Source organism: Oryx dammah, unplaced genomic scaffold (assembly GCF_014754425.2).
Source record: "Oryx dammah isolate SB20612 unplaced genomic scaffold, SCBI_Odam_1.1 HiC_scaffold_2, whole genome shotgun sequence".
In the NCBI taxonomy this organism is placed as follows: domain Eukaryota; kingdom Metazoa; phylum Chordata; class Mammalia; order Artiodactyla; family Bovidae; genus Oryx; species Oryx dammah.
The window spans coordinates 115258464-115269617 of record NW_024070186.1 but is presented as its reverse complement, the minus strand read 5'-3'; positions in this window follow the sequence as shown (position 1 = coordinate 115269617).

Genomic DNA, 11154 nt, shown 5'->3' with positions numbered 1-11154 from the left:
TTCCAACCAAAACAGAATAAAGTTAAATAACTATATTGTAGTTTCTTCTTTGTCACAGTTTTTTAAATAGGTTAAAACATAGACTGTCTTGAAATTGATCATTCTTTATAAACTATTTTGACCAAATTTTAACTTCAATTTTAGTCTCTAATTTATTCTGTCAATCTGCAACCTTTAAATCCTATTTCTATAGAAGCTATGCTTAATTAAAAAAATTTTCTGAACACATATATCTTTAAGATGTGATAAAATTATTCAATATCCCTGTTTTCTTTCCAAACATGACACTCATGTCACCCTCTGAAATTACTACCTTTCTTGTGGACATTGTCTAGAGTTCAGTTTTGCCTTTTAAAGAAGCAAAATGTATAGATTCATAAAGTCAGTACTTAAATATACCAAGCTATATTAACAGATTTTTTTTTCATTTTTTTCATTTATCATCTCCTTTCTTCTGGGTTCATTATTTTATTAGTGAAGTATATCCTTTCGTAGATCTTTTGGCAAGGTTCTATAATATGAAGCTCTTTATTTAATGGATATCTGTTTTGTCCTCCCCTTTCATTGTTTGTTTATTTAGGTATAGAATAGTAAGTGACTATTACTTTCCTTTGGGACTTCCCTTGTGGATCAGACAGTAAAGTGTCTGCCTACAATGTGGGAGACCTGGGTTCAATCCCTGGGTCAGGAAGATCCCCTGGAGAAGGAAATGGCAACCCACTCCAGTATTCTTGCCTGAAAAATCCCATGAACAGAGGAGCCTGGTAGGCTGCAGTCCATAGGGTTGCAAAGAGTCAGACACAACTGAGCAACTTCACATTATTACTTTACCTCAATACTCAGAGTATTATTTCCTTATTCATAATAATCTATTGTTGCCAGTGAACTTCTGACAATCTTAACCATCATTCTTTGGGAGGTTATCTATAGTTTCCATATTTTTGGTCTTCAGCTACATTATATATGTTCAGCCCAGTTCAGTTCAGTCGCTCAGTCTTGTCTGACTCTGCAACCCCATGAACTGCAGCACACCAGGCCTCCCTGTCCATCACCAACTCCCAGAGTACATCCAAACCCATGTCCATTGAGTCAGTGATGACATCCAACCATCTCACCCTCTGTCGTCCCCTTCTCCTCCTGCCCTCAATCTTTCCCAGCATCAGGGTCTTTTCAAATGAGTCAGCTCTCCGCATCAGGTGGCCAAACTATTGGAGTTTCAGCTTCAACATCAGTCCTTCCAATGAACACCCAGGACTGATCTCCTTTAAGATGGACTGGTTGGCTCTCTCCTTGCAGTCCAAGGGACTCTCAAGAGTCTTCCCCAACACCACAGTTCAAAAGCACTAATTCTTCTGTGCTCAGCTTTCTTTATAGTCCAACTCTCACATCCATACATGACTTCTGGAAAAACTATAACCTTGACTAGACGGACCTTTGTTGGCAAAATAATGTCTCTGCTTTTTAATGCGCTGTCTAGGTTGGTCATAACTTTCGTTCCAAGGAGTAAACATCTTTTAATTTCATGGCTGCAGTCACCATCTGCAGTGATTTTGGAGCCCAGAAAAATAAAGTCAGCCACGTTTTCCCATCTATTTCCCATGAAGTGATGGGACCAGATGCCATGATGTTAGTTTTCTGAATGTTGAGCTTTAAGCCAACTTTTTCAGTCTCCTATTTCACTTTCATCAAGAGGGTCTTTAGTTCTTCTTCACTTTCTGCCATTAGGGTGGTGTCATCTGCATATCTGAGGTTATTGATATTTCTCCCGCCAATCTTGATTCCGGCTTCTACTTCCTCCAGCCCAGCATTTCTCATGATGTACTCTGCATATGAGTTAAATTAGCATGTTGACAATATACAGCCTTGACGTACTCCTCTTCCTATTTGGCCCCAGTCTTTTATTCCATGTCCAGTTCTAACTATTGCTTCCTGACCTGTATACAGGTTTCTCAAGAGGCAGGTCAGGTGATCTGGTATTCCCATCTCTTGAAGAATTTTCCACAGTTTATTGTGATCCACACAGTCAAAGGCTTTGGCATAGTCAATAAAGCAGGAATAGATGTGTTTCTGGAACTCTCTTGATTTTTCAATGATCCAGCAGATGTTAGCAATTTAATCTCTGGTTCCTCTGCTTTTTCTAAAACCAGCTTGAACATCTGAAAATTTACAGTTCACACATTGCAGAAGCCTGGTTTGGAGAATTTTGAGCATTACTTTACTATTGTGTGAGATGAGGACAATTGTGTGGTAGTTTGAGCATTCTTTGGCATTGCCTTTCTTTGGAATTGGAATGAAAACTGACCTTTTGCAGTCCTGTGGCCACTGCTGAGTTCTTTAAATTTGCTGGCATATTGCGTGCAGCACTTTCACAACATCATCTTTTAGGATTTGAAATAGCTCAATTATTTATATAATTGTTATAAATTGTTTTTTTTTCCTGCTTCACTTCACATTTTGTTTTAACATGAAAACACGGGTATGTGTGTGTTACTCTATTCTGTTCTGTATTTCTAGAATATCTGTGAAATATTTGTTGAAGACTTTTAATATTATCTTATTTATCTCTGATATGCTTTTTTAAAAATTTTTCATTGTTAGCTGATTCCCAGGTTGTGAATTTTCACTTAGGCTACATCTACTTAAGAGATTACTTCATCTATTTAGTTTTTTATTTTCATTCTCACTCATTACTATTTTATTTTTGACTGTTTAGTTTCATAATTTTTATGGATGTTATTTTTTTCTTTTTAGATTTTAAAGTTATATTCAAATAAATTTTGAAAGAAATTGGGTCTAGATATTATTTCTAAGCATTAGTGTCAACATGTACTTTTGAATTGTAACTTGTATGCTAACTTGTTTTCTATGTCTTTTTTTTTAACTTAGAGTGTTTATAGTTGCACTAATCTTTCCAAAGGACTTAAAAAATTTGAGAGCCCTAAAAAGTTTACCTTAGATTTCATGTTAGTATTCTGGTTCAGAGAAATTCTACTCCATGCAGTGATTCAGGGATATAGGACTTCTTGCATTTAGTGGGCCAGCCATCTCCTGGAGCTTCATAGTTATCCATGTCCAGCTTAGAAGTTGTAAAAAGAGATTGGAGAAGGTATATGTGCTTCTTAACCCACTCAGATCTGAGGTGAGGTGAAGTCACTCAGTCGTGTCTGACTCTTTGCAACCCCACGGACTGTAGCCTACCAGGCTCTTCCATCCATGGGATTTTCCAGGCAAGAGTACTGGAGTGGGTTGCCATTTCCTTCTCCAGAGGCTCTTCCCAACCCAGGGATTGAACCCAGGTCTCCCGCGTTGTAGGCAGACGCTTTACCATCTCAGCCACCAGGGAAATCTATTCAGATCTGAAGAACCACATTAATTACTCTTGTGTACTATCAGTGGGAACTAATTATGTGGCCAGACCTAGCTGCAAATAGGGATGGGATGTTTTCTAATGCTAACTCACTCAGTAGTCACTTTCTGTCAACAATTCTGTATCACAGAAGAAGAAGCGCAGTTTTTGTAGATACTTTCTTATCTCTGCAGTAGTCTGCTACTTCACCCAGAGTATACTTAATCATCCTCATATATACAAATACATTTGTCAATACAAAGTTTTTTCCATCAGGTTCAAATATGAACTCTTGTCAGCTGGTGACCTACACATTAAATAACAAGATACACAATGGTTGAAATAAATATAAAACTGTCATTAAAAAAGGAGAACAATGGGAAGAAGATAGCTGTGAGTGCTCCATAGCAGTGATGGGCAGCATTGTGAAGAACCTCAGTAGTTGAACAGATGCTTTCAATGGACCTCAGTACACAACCTGTGAACTTCTTTTTATCCTTACAATTTTGAATTAGTTATGGGTGGCTGAATGACTTTCATACCTGTTTCATGATCATCTGTGTTGGGTACTCCAGAGTTATTTCGTAGTTGTAGGCTTCTTTAGAACAGACTCATGATTTGCTGTCAGTAGGATTCTCTAAAAGTCACAGTCGCCTTTTAATCTGTGTGTCAATTGTTATGTGTCAGAAGCAACACACAAAATCCACACCTGGCATTTTTTCTTTGTGTACACATACACACATACACATACACACATGCCCTTCAATTAGGGTAGTATTTAAAAGTTGAGAAGACAAAATTCCAAATTCTAGAACATTGTTTTCTTAAAAGCCTTGGCATAGAACTGATTTATACATTTTACTCAAAGTGGCCCAATTGTAAAAATTACATAATCAATAGAGTAAAATCTTCTTTATGTAAACTTTAATATTAAGCTAAATCCAGTATAATCAAGATTCTTTTGATCAAGAGACAGGCAGTAGGCTATGTATTAATGTTCCATCGAGCCAGATATTAACTGAACTAACTATTCTAAATGAAACATTATAAGAAAAGTTATTTCTATAAATTTAGGCCTCTTTTTCTCTCCACAGAAATAGATAGAATTAAACTGTTTGAGAAAGGGGTGATCATTTCCATGAAGTAACCATAATAGCAACAGGGGACTTTCAGAATAAACTTTCCAATGGGATATTATGTAGTACATTGAAGGTATAATGGCAGAATTTTACTAGAGAAGAAAAATTTCACACTTTTCATTATATAAATAGAACATAATAATAAAATACTGTAATACATCTGTATAGAATACAGATTAGATCATATTCTAAGTATCATAACAGCTATAAATAGTAAATTATATCATGCATATTAAAATCTGAGGATAATTTTATGTTATACACTCTTTTCATTATATATTCAGAACTAGCATTGAATCTACAAGGTACAGTTGACTGTATACTCCACATGAACAAAAATGTACTAATTTGTGTTTTTAGATTATTTACATATCTAAGCTCTAGGGAAGTGTATTTCAAAGGACCACATAGTTCTAAGGAAAATAAGCATCAAAGGAAAAACTTCACACAGAAAAAAGGAGTGGATGAGAGGTTTGAAGAATAGTGTCTCTGATATAAGTATACTAAAATGCTTATTTGGTTTGAAATAGAGTTTTATCTTTTGTGAGAAAAACATTTTTTAATTTTACTTATAGTAACACTTATTATAATTACCTAGAAAGTAATAAACTCAGATAAGCATTATGTTATTATGGGGGTCATTCTTAATATTTTTGAGTCCTTTGAAATAAGACCTATCAATCAGTTCAGTTGGTCAGTCATGTCCCATTTTTGCAACTCCATGGACTGCAGCATGCCAGGCTTCCTTATCCATCACCAACTCCTGGAGCTTACTCAAACTCATATCCATAAGGTCTATGATGCCATGCAACCAATCATCCTCTGTTGTCCCCTTCTCCTCCTGCCTTCAATCTTTGCCAGCATCAGGGTCTTTTCCAGTGAGACAGTTCTTTGCATCAGGTGGCCAAAGTATTGGAGTTTCAGCTTCAGCATCAGTCTTTCCAATGAATATCGGGACTGATTTTCTTTAAAATTGCCTGGTTGGATCTACTTGCAGTCCTGGGAGCTCTTAAGAGTCTTCTCCAACAGCACAGTTCAAAACCATCAATTCTTGGTGCTTTGTTTTCTTTATACACCAGCTCTCACATCCATACATGATTACTGGAAAATCCATAACTTTGACTAGACGGACCTTTGTTGGCAAAGTAATATCTCTGATTTTTAATATGCTGTCTAGGTTGGTCATAGCTTTTCTTCCAAGGAACAAGTGTCTTTTCATTTCATGGCTGCAGTCACCGGCTGCAGTCACCATCTGCATTGATTTTGGAACTCCAAAAAATAAAGTCTGCCACTGTTTCCAGTGTTTCCCCATCTATTTGCCATGAAATGATGGGATTGGATGCCATGATCTTAGTTTTTTTGAATGTTGAGTTTTATGCCAGCTTTTTCACTCTCCTCTTTCACTTTCAAGAAGCTCTTTAGTTCTTCTTCACTTTCTGCTATAAGGGCAGTATCCTCTGCATATTTAGGTTATTGATATTTCTCCCAGCAGTCTTGATTCCAGCTTGTGCTTCAGCCAGCCCAGCATTTTGCGTGATGTACTCTGCATATAAATTAAATAAATAGGGTGATAATATATAGCCTTGATGTACTCCCTTCCTGATTTGGGACCAGTCTGTTGTTCCATGTCCAGTTATAGTGTTCATTCTTGATCTGCAAACAGATTTCTCAGGGGGAAGGTCAGGTGGTCTGGTATTTCCATCTCATCTCTTACAGAATTTTCCAGAGTTTGTTGTGATCCACACAGTCAAAGACTTTGGCATATTCAATAAAGCAGAAGTAGATGTTTTTCTGAAAATCTCTTGCTTTTTTGGTCATCCAACGGATGTTGGCAATTTGATCTCTGGTTCCTCTGCCTTTTCTAAATCCAGCTTGAACATCTGGAAGTTCTTGGTTCACATACTTTTGAAGCCTGGCTGGGAGAATTTTGAGCATTACTTTACTAGCATGTGAGATGAGTGCAATTGTGCAGTAGTTTGAGCATTCTTTGCAGTAGTTTGGCATCGTCTTTCTTTGGGATTGGAATGAAAACTGACATTTTCCAGTCCTGTGGCCACTACTGAGTTTTCCAAATATGCTGGCACATTAAGTGCAGCACTTTCACAGCATCATCTTTTAGGATTTGAAATAGCTCAACTAGAATTCTATCACGTCCACTAGCTTTGTTCTTAGTGGTGCTTCCTAAGGCCCAGTTGACTACATAGTCCAGGATCTGACTCTAGGTGAGTGATCACACCATCGTGATCACCTGGGTCATGAAGATATTTTTGTATAGTCCTTCTGTATATTCTTGTCACCTCTTCTTAATATCTTCTGCTTCTGTTAGGTTCATACCATTTCTGTCCTTTATTGTGCCCATTTTTGCATGAAATGTTCCCTTGGTACATTTAAAATCAAACCCCATACCTGCCAGAAATGCTCAGAGGGCTCAGAGAAACCGTGTGTGCACCAGGACACAGAGACCCCAACAGACACTGAGATAGACCCCACAGAGACTGAGACATAATAAAACCTATAATGAGAATTAAATAAATTACTGGGGTCCTCGATCATGCATGTGGCCTTTTAAGTAAATAGTTCTCCTTTTTGTACTTGAATTTTTCCCTTTTGGCATATAATATTGTACAATGAAAAATTTTAATGCACAATTATTTCTCCATCATTTTTCTGTATAACTAGTTACTAATATTTTCATTCTGAGCTTAGGCTAAACTATTTGTTTTTATAATAAGTTATAATAAGAAAGCATATAGTTATTACTGAAGATGGTAGTCTCTGTTTTGCAGGGAACTATAGAATGGTGATAAATTTAAAGGGATAGTTTTCCAGCTGCCAGTTGCTCTATACAAGGACCATCAACATATAAAGTAGAATGCAGTACCAAAATTGATGGGAACTTTGGGAGCATAAAAACAAGCTCTGCTTTATCTTCAGCTGTGGACAAGGAAAAGGCATGATTTATTCCCATTATTTGAGAGTATCAAAGTGACTGCTATAAAAAGTCATGAAAACCTCTTGAAAGATGCATGCCCTGTTCTTTTGGACAGAGATAAACAACTGTTGACTTGGATAGAATTCTTTAAATGGTATCAATATTTTTTTGTTTTTGTTTTATCGTAAAATGCCTTATATCCTTATTTCTATTCTTGTTTTAAACTTAAGTAATACTATTCAAGATGGTTTACTTTTCAGCCTACCGTGGTGAAAAATTATATTCTTCTTCTCTATAGTAATCAATTAGATATTAAAAATAAAATTAACCAGAAAATCTTTAATTGGTAAAATTTTGAAATGGCAATAAGTATGGCTTATGTGAGAGCTTTTCTAAATTGCATTATGACTAAGAGCATATACTACTTAAAGACTAATTCTATGTGTGTGTTATAGATTGCTAAATGTGAATTAGTTTTCCATGCATATAAAATATGATACTTATGTAATTTAAAAAATTATCCTATTCAATAAATGGAATGCATTAATTAGGTAAGTATTTTTATTCACAATGATTACTATTTTTTTTTTCAAAAGTCCTCTGGCATCTATTGAGGTGATCACCAAATTTCTTTGTATAGATAAAGGTGAAATGTTATGATAATGTATTTCCTTAGATAACCCATCTTTGACTCAGTAAAGTTATCTGGTCTTATCTAGTAAAAAGTTATCTAGTACTGAATTATGTATTTTTACTTTAATTTGTTAAAAGTTGACAAGAGGATATTCTGTGTAATGCAGTGAATTACAAATTTGTTTTGAGTGATATAAGGAAGAGTAGAATAATTCTATATATATACTGTAGTCTTGCTTGAGATGTTTAAATATTTGTAAGATATAAATGTTAATTTAGAATTATAAATAAGTCACTCTCAAAATTCTTATTCTTTTGCCACTGTGAACTCAGCAAAAATGATTATAAATGTTATATGAAATTGAGGCATAAATTTCTAGGCAGTATAGGACTCTGAGACCTCAGTTACTTTTTTTAATTTCAATTTTTTTCTTCTCAGGTAAGCATCTCACTTCTTTAACCTAAAGCTAAACTCTTTGCTACAATTTCCAGGCATTCAGAGGAATACCTCCTTGGTCTGGTAAGTCATAAAACATTCAGACCCAGAAGGGATAAGCATTAACTGCTGTCCAGCTTATCAAGTATGCCAGAGGGACCATTAACTCTTAAACATTCATCTGGTCCTTAAACAGTTGCTTGGGTTCAGGGAAAAGGATCATGGGCTGATGACTCAAGGTCTAAAAAAGCTTAGAAACTGGGGATAAAAACCATTAAAATGTCAAATTAGGTAGTGTAATCTTCAAATTGATTGATCAAAAATGACATATATTAAAGTTACAAGCCAACCAAGACTATACAGATAAATACTAGTAAAGATATAAAACTATGTAATCCCTGCCTTTTGGGGTCACTTGACCCTCTCTGAGTGTCTACGGTGGGAGCTTTTTATCTTTCACCATTAAAATAAACTCTGCCCGTGTGAATGTTTGCTTGTTTGCAAAGTTTATTCTTCAGCTCCACGAACAGCACTCAGTTTCCTGTTTCAAAACAGTAAGTGGAATTGTATAGAGATTATTTAAAAAGGATAATAAAGGAGAGGAAGAGCCCTGGCAGGCATTAAAATATATTCAGGAAAAGATATTAAAAATGTGTAGTAATTCCCAAAGAGAAATATTTATCAAGGGCACCGAGTACACAGGGGAAAATAAAGACTACATTACATGAAACAGTTTAGTCTATGGTAAAGTGGAGATCACTTGTTAATAGGAAGAATAAATGGATTATTTAATGCAATGGTGTTTGCTTTATAGGGATTAAGATTGGGGAGGGAGAGCAGCAATAATTTTAGAAGTCCCAGAGGAGTTACCTTCACCACTGAGGCCATCTTTCTTTAGAATGTGAGCATTTAGCCTCTAATTGTACCTTAGTTTCACCTTCACTTTCGAGATCTATTTTGGGGCCAAAGTCCCATAGAATTTTTTGTTGCAGAAAATGAAGCCTAAGGCAAACTTTTAACACAAAAAATGTTTTGCAGAATGCAAATTAGGATTTTCATGAAAAGTTACAAATGTGATGAAACAATAATTTTTGAAAGAGGAAAAGTAAAAGAGAAAGATGAACATAAGGTGTCATTTAGGTATTAAATATGTATTTTGATAAATCAAAGGAAAATCCTAGGTTATTTTTTACATTATTAAAGAAAAAAATCCTTGTGATAACTTGTTAAAGAACTGAGTTGTTTGAGGGCAGCTGAGTCTGTGGAGTCACCCTAGGAGCTGTGGTTATTTTCTCCTCTTTCACTTCCTGTTGCAGACAATTAGTCTGTTCATCTAAGGCAGACTTTATTCAGAGGTACTACTGCAATGGAATTTCACAATAGCAGAGAGAAATTGAGCTTAATTTTGAATACAGCTAGCTATTAAACCTGGGGATTTGCAGCCATGGAACATGGGGTGGGTCAATGGATGGAAAATTACTAAGAGTAGAACGTCAGAACATCAGCTGTACAAGGTGGGGTTCTGGCTAAACCAACCTGACAGGATTATTTTTAATGACGGACCAGGATGACCAGATACTACCTGGCACATGACGGGAGATGAGAGATTGATCAGATATTCAGTGTGGCAGATTCTCTCTAATTGAGCAAGATTCTTGCTAAAACCAGAGAAGGCAATGGCACCCCACTCCAGTACGCTTGCCTGGAAAATCCCATGGATGGAGGAGCCTGGAAGGCTGCAGTCCACGGGGTCTCGAAGAGTTGGACATGACTGGGCGACTTCACTTTCACTTTTCACTTTATGCATTGGAGAAGGAAATGGCAACCCACTCCAGTGTTCTTGCCTGGAGAATCCCAGGGATGGGGGAACCTGGTGGGCTTCCGTCTATGGGGTTGCACAGAGTTGGACACGACTGAAGTGACTTAGCAGCAGCAGCAGCTTGCTAAAACTGGACGCTGCAGGAACAGAGATAAGAGTTCAAGGTCAGGCCTGATTGAACAGAGGGTTCTGAAGAGCCTGACTAAAAGTTTGGTCAAGGAGAGAACTTTTGTCAGTATCGTGTAACACTCTGTACCTGGAATCGGTATTCTACAACCTGGTTGCCATTCTAGCCCCTTTTTATATATAAAATCTTTTAGAGCACAGCAAAATCCATTCATTTAAGTACTGGCTATCACTGCTTTCAAGGTGCAGTTGCAAAGTTGAGTAGTTGCTTCAGAAACTCTATGGCCCATAAACGTACAATATTTACTGTCTAGTCCTTTATGTATGGTATAATGTTCTTGGTAGACTTCTTCCCTATAGGCAAATTAATGTATCTATATACCTGGAAAGTAGAAATAAAATCATCAGGCTTGTTATTTTAAGCCTGTTATTAGTGTGTAACATTTCTACAATGAAACAGAACAAAAATTCTAGTGTGGCTGTTTTCCTCCCAAGTTACCTATTTTTTAAATTCATTTATTAAAGCATCTGTGCTAAGAAATATGATTTCAGAAATGTTCAATAGAGGATTTCATATTGATCTGTTTTGGGAAGAAATTATTTTTATTCAAATATAAAAATATGTGAGAGAAACAAACATTAGTAATAAATGTAGGGTGTTTGTGTGTATTTTATTAGAGCAATTTTTTTAAGTGTTAGCTGTTTGCTGATGAGGCCTTTTCA